This window comes from Malania oleifera, chromosome 3, assembly GCF_029873635.1.
Source record: "Malania oleifera isolate guangnan ecotype guangnan chromosome 3, ASM2987363v1, whole genome shotgun sequence".
Classification (NCBI taxonomy): Eukaryota; Viridiplantae; Streptophyta; class Magnoliopsida; order Santalales; family Ximeniaceae; genus Malania; species Malania oleifera.
In genome coordinates this window covers 54,643,943-54,652,351 of record NC_080419.1, presented here as the reverse complement: position 1 = coordinate 54,652,351, position 8,409 = coordinate 54,643,943, and positions in this window count along the sequence as shown.

Below are 8,409 nucleotides of genomic sequence, written 5' to 3'. Positions count from 1 at the left end.
TTAGAAAGAACATTTTCGTTGCGTATTTGATGTGTATGTGTGTGTATGTGATTGTGTATAAGGTTTACGTGTACTCTACGGGGTCAAACCCTCATTCAGTGTAGTATCATGTATGTTTTAATTGATACAGAGATAGGTTAGGTTACTAAATTCACACCTGGGGCCCATTTGCGGGTTCAGGGTGTGACAAAAGTAAATTTTGCTTCATTCCTTTCTAGTCCTAAAGAACAAACCCGAGCATAGAGCTTGTGAGGGTGTGCATGCTACTTTATCCCATAATTTATAGTCAATAGTTTTATAAGAGGTTAACCAATCAAAAAGGATATATACAGTTTATAGACCACATTTGATTTATTATTTGAACTCATCATATTGGCTTAATTTTCTAAAGTCCCCAACGTAGTAATCAAGCAATTATTATGCATAATCTGGGATTTTATAGTTTGAGCGCAATTATGTTAAGGGTCTATAATTTTGTACCATATAGATTCACTTAGTCATCACTATCCCTTTCTACCTAGGTGTGGTTAAATCTACCTAAATCCTATTAACTAATACTAGGTTCTAAGGGAGCAATATTCAAAAAAATCATGTAATTTGTTTTGGTACCAATTCTTCCTTGGGTCCCTAAGGCTTTTTCTTCTTTACTACCCATTTAAGCTTCCTTTCATTGCTTCTAGCACCTCTAAAGGGGCAGTTGTAATGGATATGACATTTTCTTTCACAATACAATCAAATTTTGTTTGTGTGTAAGGGATTTGAATTATTTGCCCTATTTGATGAGGCGTAAAAATTAATATGACTATGGGAATTATAAGAGGAACCATAATTCAAATCCTTTTTGTAAAATTTATTTTTTTGGGTTCCTAAGGGCTTATTAAGGTTTTCTTTTCCATTGGCGAATTTACAAATAATCTTACTAAAATCATCAACTTTATTTTTCAAAGATATATTCTCTTTTGAAACACTTTCCTTCATGATTTCAATTTGATTTTTCAAATTTTTAGCTTTCATTTTGAAATATTCACAATATTTTTCAAAATTAGTTTGTAATATATACAAAAATATTTTTATTATACCGGTTGGGTTCATCCCGTAAATTGAACTAGGGAGTCTCCGCCCTGTAAGGGAGACTGGTTGGGTTCAGCCTGAAATTGAATTGGGGTGTCTCCACCTCGTAAGGGAGACCAGTTGGGCTCAACCTGGTAATTGAGCTGGGGTTTACCTCACCCAGTAAGGAGAGGTTGTAACGGCTTATGCTCCACTCATTTAAGTGAGTAGGGATAGTGTAATCCTTAAGGGGTATGCTCAAGGCAAGGACGTGGGCTGGTTTGGCTGAACTTCGATAACAAATATCGTGTGTGTCTCTCTCTCTATCTCATTTAATTACTGCACTTTAGTTTCCATATGTGTATGCTTGCTTATTTACTATCATAATTATTTGCATGCACAAATTTAATTTAAATGAGATATGTTGCACATGTGTATGTCTGCATTGATAGCTTAATCATTTTACTTACATGCTTTTAATATTGAATGGGATATGAACTGTGGTGAATCAGAAAATATTTAAATTAGCTAAAAAGTTTTAAAACCCAATTCACCCGCTCCCCCTTTTGGGATCACACTAATTCCAACATAATGGCACCAATAAGGAAGAGGAAGACCGGAGAGGAGAGAAGTCAGGGTTGGTTCACTGAAGAAGAGGAAAAGGCGACGACAACAGCAACGGTGGCATTGACCTCCTACAAATTGAAAAGGAAAGGGATAAGAGAGGTGAGAATTCAAGGTCGGCTCATGAAGGTGGAGGAGGAAGAGAAGAGGGTTTAAGTGGAAGTTGTTTAGAGAGAGGAGAATTGCACAAAGAAATAGGGAGAGAGAGAGAGAGAGAGAGAGAGAGAGAGAGAGAGGAGTATATTTTATTCTTCTTCCTCCTCTTCTTATTCTACTTCTCCTTGTCATCTTACATCAAATCTGGCCTCCTCTCTCCTAGTATTCCCACTACTGGTGCTCATGAGCCTACCAACGCCATCACTTCGTCAATAACCTTTTTTGTCACAAATTCGAGGCATTTGAGATCTACCCTTTCATGTCATTGTTATTGCGTGGGCATTAAGAGCTTGCATTGCTACCTCCTCCCTACACTTATCAATGACCTAGCACCACCATCAAACAACCGAGCCACCTCACCAACGTTGCCTTGATAGGCTCTACAAGCCACCATCGTCGAATAGGTCTAACTGGAATTTGCAATAACCTGTCTCTCTCTCCCCCTCCCCCCCCCCCTCCCATCTTGATTTCCAATCAAATAAAGATCAAAGTAGCCAAAAAATGATGCATACAAGAGCATAGGAAAGAAGGGCTTGAAATTTGAATGTAAAAATCAATAGTCTATGCATGCAATATAAACAACTTCATGGGAGATTTATTTGACTAGGATTTAGACAAAGAAAACATTTAAAAGCAGAATAAAGACCAAGGTTTGTATCCTCTAATTACATCAATATGAAGAACATCAAATAATTTTAACGAAAATCATACCTTGCAAGGACTCTTCCAAAGGCTAACGGAGAATATTGAGAGAAAGCTAAGAATCCTAAGAAAAACCAATAAACTCCCTAGTCTTCTTCTCCTTTCACTTGCAAATGTAGCCTCCTTTCTCAACCTTGAACGTGAACTCTTTTTCCATCATCATGCCTAAGGTGCCTAGCTTCCTTTTTATAAACTTTTGGAAGTTAAGGTGTTACCCTAATGCCCCCTCTTCCAAGAATACCCTTATGGCTCGTTTGATTTGGAAAAATACTTGTTCATTGGAATAACATGGAATATAGTTTAAATTTTAGGAATCAAGGAAATAGTTATTCCTTATACATTTCTAATTGTTTCATTCAACATCTAATAAGAAAGGAATAGACATCCTCATTATGAAATTTAGGAATAGTTATTCCTTATCTATTCCTTGTTATGGACTCATAAAATGTTTAACATTGGTACTTTTTTCTAGTAATAACATAATTTATTGTATAAGCAATTAGAACTAACCTACTAAAACTAATTTAATCTTGGAAATAAGGATTCTGCAAACCAAACATAACCTTATAGTTCGAGAATGTCCCTTCCTTGTCCTATAAGGGTGTCTTGGCACAAGTTTCATCTTATTTTCAATGTAAACTTCCAATTAGGTTATGAATAGTCCACTATTTTAAGGATAAAGGTGATTTAAACTTCAAAATACAAAATTGAACTCCTAAATTTTTCCTAAACTAAGAATAAACTATTGAGGACCTCATAAGAGAAAGAAGATTGTCAATTGATTGCTCTCAAATCCTTCTTCTTCCAATAATTTTACCAAGTGGATAGGGAATTTTTGTCTAAACCCCCAAAAAAATTGGGTTTCAAAAGTTACATATACATATATGATTTTCAAACATTAAAAACTAGATTTTTTTCACACCAACTATGTTGACTTTTTGAGCCCGATCTATGTTTTGATGCTGACAAACCACCAGTGTCTTATGTGTGCATTTAGTGCATGAATAGGTTTTCATTTCAACACAAACATAAGATACCATTAAATGGAAGTCAACAGGAACTTAAAGCTCACATCAATCTGGCGCATTTCATGGAACTGAAGAGCAAGACAGAAGAAGACATTTAAATTTCATTGTATTGCATTTAATTTTTAACTTGGTCTATGATAATACATTGCATGCATGATATGGATAAAAGCTCAGTGATGACCATAGACTGACCATAGGGGGCCACAGAACCTTAGGGATCACCCTTCGGTCGACTGACACCAAATTTTTTAGGGTATATATGCTCAAAAGACCTAGACTGACCTTAGGACTCCCTATACTTCATAAAAATAAACTATATTGTCTTAAACTTAATCATCATATGAATAGGAAAAATTTTATTAAAGGAAAAGGACCGAAATGCCCAAAATAGGCATGTTTGGTCAACTGAACCCAGCCAAGCTTATTCAGCTTAGTCGACCCAACTGGTTAGTGGTCAACTGTTTGACCACAATACGGTTGACCGAACCTAGCCAAGCTTATATAGCTTGGTCGACCGAACATACCTGGGGTCAAAAGTTGACCCTTCGGCTGACCGACTAGAAAATGAACTCCAACACTCTGGTCGACCGAACACTCTTGAGAGAAGCCCCAACCTCCTGGTCGACCAAACCTCCTAATTCAAAATGATCTAGTCGATCAAACCGCACGAATTTGGAATATCGCCTTCTAACCCTCAAAATGGTCAACCATCTTCTCAATTCAATTTTTACCTGTTCAACCAAACTAGACACTACGGTCAACCGAACCTCATGTACGATCGACCAAGCCTCTCGGGTTGTTGAATTTTTACTGAGAGTTAAACTGGGTTAACTTTAATTAAACTTACTTAATCTTTTTCCAAAATACCCAGCATGTCCCCAAAGACTATATTTTTTTCAAATTCTATATATAGCCCTTCATTTGCAAACATTAAGCATTGATTATGATTTAAGATTAGGAAAAATTCTCCAAAAATATTTTTTGTCCAAAATCCTTATACTTTCATATCTCTTAAATCCTATTGCCAAAAACCTACCTCTTGTACTCATATAGCAACTTGCTTTGAAAGAAGGTAGTGTTTTCATATCATTTGTATAAGCTAAACTCTCCCTTGTTTATATTTAATTATGTGTTGATTTTTTGGAGAGTTAGCTAAGGTTTTTCCCATAATATTTCATTTATAAATATTTGATTGGGAAAAACCCTTGTGTGACTTTTGATCTTACATCTTCATTGCAAGTTTTCATAAGCTTGATTTGTGCTTTAATGAAAACATTTTTGGCAAGCTTAAAAACCCTATTATCTAATGTGCTTGATATTTGAGAAATATTATTTGAGATATATGTTAGGATTTTAGAGAGCTTGTGATTAATCACATTACAAGCATATTGGCTTGACATCAAAAGCCTCACTCTCATGTACACACATTGATTTACATCCCTCTGAGAGTTACCACATTGGTTAACAAAATCTCACTTGAGCTTGAGGTCCTATCATATGTGAGTTCATTTTTTGGTTGAGCATATTGGTACATATCTGCTTAGTGTAAGAAGCATATTTGGTTGTACACATATTTTCATATATTTTGTATTCCATGTGTGAGCCTGAAGAGGGAGACTAGCTCTAATAAATAGTCCCAGATTGGCTTAGACCTGGTTAGGAAAGTTAGGTGTACCATCCTGGTAAGGTGCGGTTGTAGGTTGAGGTCAGCCCCGTTAATTGACCTGGTTGTAACCAGTGCCGCTCCACCCATTAAGTGAGCATTAGTGGAATCCTCGAGCTTGCAAGTTAGAGGCAGGAACATAGGCACAGTTGACCGAACTCCGATAACATATCGTGTGTGCACTATTTATATTTATGCAATTTATATTCCTACACGTGTATGTTATAGTGTGAATGTCGTGTAAGATTTAATTTTCGTATCTTACATTTATCTGCACATTTGGGTTTATATGCATATAGACAGACCCTAGGTTGAGTATTATTGTTGAATTAGCTAAATCTAGGAATAAATTTTAAATACCCAATTCACCCCCGCCTCCCCCCCCCCCCCCCCCCTCTCTTAGGAATACACCAAAGCTTACAAACTAGACTTTACCCCATTCTTTGCTCTTATATCTTTAAGGTTTCTTAAATATATGGAACACAATATTGCCATTTTATTATGTGTTGTACATCCCATAAAACGGTTTGTTTTATACAAAGGAAAAAATAATGAAAAATAATTTTTATTTTTCATTTTATTTTTTCAAGAAAAATAACAAATTAGCTAATTTTTCTTTTTTACAACATTTGTGTGAGATAAATTAATGAAAACAAACAATTTTGACACTATTTTCTCTTTGAAATATTTTTGTTAGCCTAACAAGGTTTAGAATCTTGTTTTGATGATAACAAATCAAAGGAACTTAACAAATTTGGTTAAGTGAAGTTTCAGGATTCAAGTGTTTTAGATTAAGATCAAGTGCTTGACAAGTCTTTTGAAAGCTTGAACTTAAAGTTAGAAGATCTTATGAAGCTAAAGACTATTGAAGCCAGAAGTCAAGACAAATATAAAGAATGGAAGCAATGCATGAAGACTTAGTGATTAGAAAGTCATAGTCTTTAAGAAATATCATGTAAGTACTTCACAAATTTCAATATAAATGTTTGAAGTTCTTAGGAATTATTATTGACATAGAGACCCGTTTTTGAAAACCACGAAAAATATTTTTTTAATGTCTCATTTCAATATTCCAAGTTTAAAAGCTAAAGAGTTTTGGAAACAAATTTCTTGAAAGCACACAAGTTGCAAGGATAGGCGACTGATGCATTATCATCAGGTGACTGACATAATTATGCTGATAAAATTGAGCAAATAGAACCAGGACAGATGACTGATGAAACATCATCAAGTGACTGACATTTTTGTGCTGTTAAAAAATGAACATACAGAATCGAGACAAGCAACTGACCCATCGGGTACAGGCGACTGACCTCATTCTTCGTTTGAAAAATACGCTGAACTTAGAAGGAACATGCGACTAACCTCAGGTCACAATCGACTGACTATCGTATTTTATATTTTAAAATAGTAAGGGAAAGTTTCCAAAATTTGATTGTTTGACCCCCAAACTTTGAAAAAAATTGGGGCAAGTAACTTGGGGAATACAAAAATTTACTTTTTATATCTATAAATACATGCTAATCCCAAGAATTAAACACAACAACAATTAGCATTCAAGCAAATTCTTTCTACTCCTCAAAGCTATCTTGCTAATATTTTTTATGAAGTACCTACTGTGTTCTTGCTGATAAAAGCTCACGGTTTTTTAATCTTTCACTGAGATTTTCAATCTAAGATAGAACCACGGTGATATTTACTTGAGCTTCAATCTTTATATTGTTATATTGCTGAAGTATATTGTTCTTTAAATTGTACAAATCTGCTCTAATAGAGAGTTTTCTTATACGACACAAAATTTATTTTTTTGTTATTGTTTTTGACGATTTAGGGGTATTAGATCATTGCCTAGCAAGAAGGGGTATTCTTGTTAGAGAGGGGTCTCCACCTGAGAAGGAGGTTGTAACTTTGCCTAATAAAGAAAGTTAGAAAGGAAAATCCTCACAGCAGTTACTTGGGGCAAGGACGTAGGCTGCTAGCCGAACCTAGTAAAAAATCTAGTTTTCAGCTCTTCTCCCTACTCTCTTTAATTTTCTGCAAGAATTTACTCTGCATATATGATCTTTAACTCTTGCTAAATTTTGGAAATTGCTAGACTTTTGATTTTAATCCATATTTGAAATCAGCATACTATATAATATTGGTTGTTGGTTGATTTGATATATTCAATTAAAATTTTGATTTTGAATATCAACAGCTGAAAGGTATTTTAAGTTGCAAGTTTTACAAAATCAAATCTCTGAAATTATATTTCATTAAATCTGAGTTTTAATTCAAAAGATTCTGAGATTTTTTTCTAGTAATTCTAAATTGATACTCAGAATTTAATAGCTGGCCTTTAACATCAACGAATTGAATTTGGATTGAACATTTACTAAACTTGATTGATTAATCAATATTACACTATTTAAGTGATTGTTGAAGGTTGATTAATTACTTAAAGTAAATTTTGCTGAAGTTAAAACTCAAATTTGTAATACAAAGAAGTAAAGAAATTTTAAAATCCCAATTCACCCCCCCCCCTCCCCCCTTTTTGGGAGTATACCTAGATTCTCAATTTTTATTTTTTATTTTAAATTTTTTAAACAATTATTAAACAACTAAAAATATTTTTTCATATTTTTATATACTTTTAACTCTTACTTTGTGTATGAAAATATGATATTCGGATCATAAACTTTAATTTGTAATGGTTGCATAAAATTTCTTTTAAATATACACAAATTTAAATTCAAGTCCCATAATCCATGATTCCAAAATTTACCTTATATAATTTTTAAAAAATTAGAAAAAAAAAATAATATATTTGTAATAATTTTAAAATTTATGACTAAAAAATAAAAATATTTTGCACATTTAAACAGACCCTTAATTACTGCATTTATCAAATCGCTAACCCTATCTTTGTTTCTCTTTAACCTTTTCTTAATAAGAAAAAATATAGGGAATGAAAAAAAAAAAAAACCATACTCATACAAAGTGGTTCATATTACTTCATAAGAAAAAAAAGGAGTGAAACCTAATATACATGAGTTTGTTCTTTTGATTGCAAAATATTCAATCTTGCATTAGTGATATTCATGTTGAGAGATTCAAAGTATGGCTTTGATTATGTTTCTGAGTGATAATCAGGTTTCAAAATCCCACCTGAATGTGAGATCTTCGCTATAGAGTGTTGAATGTATC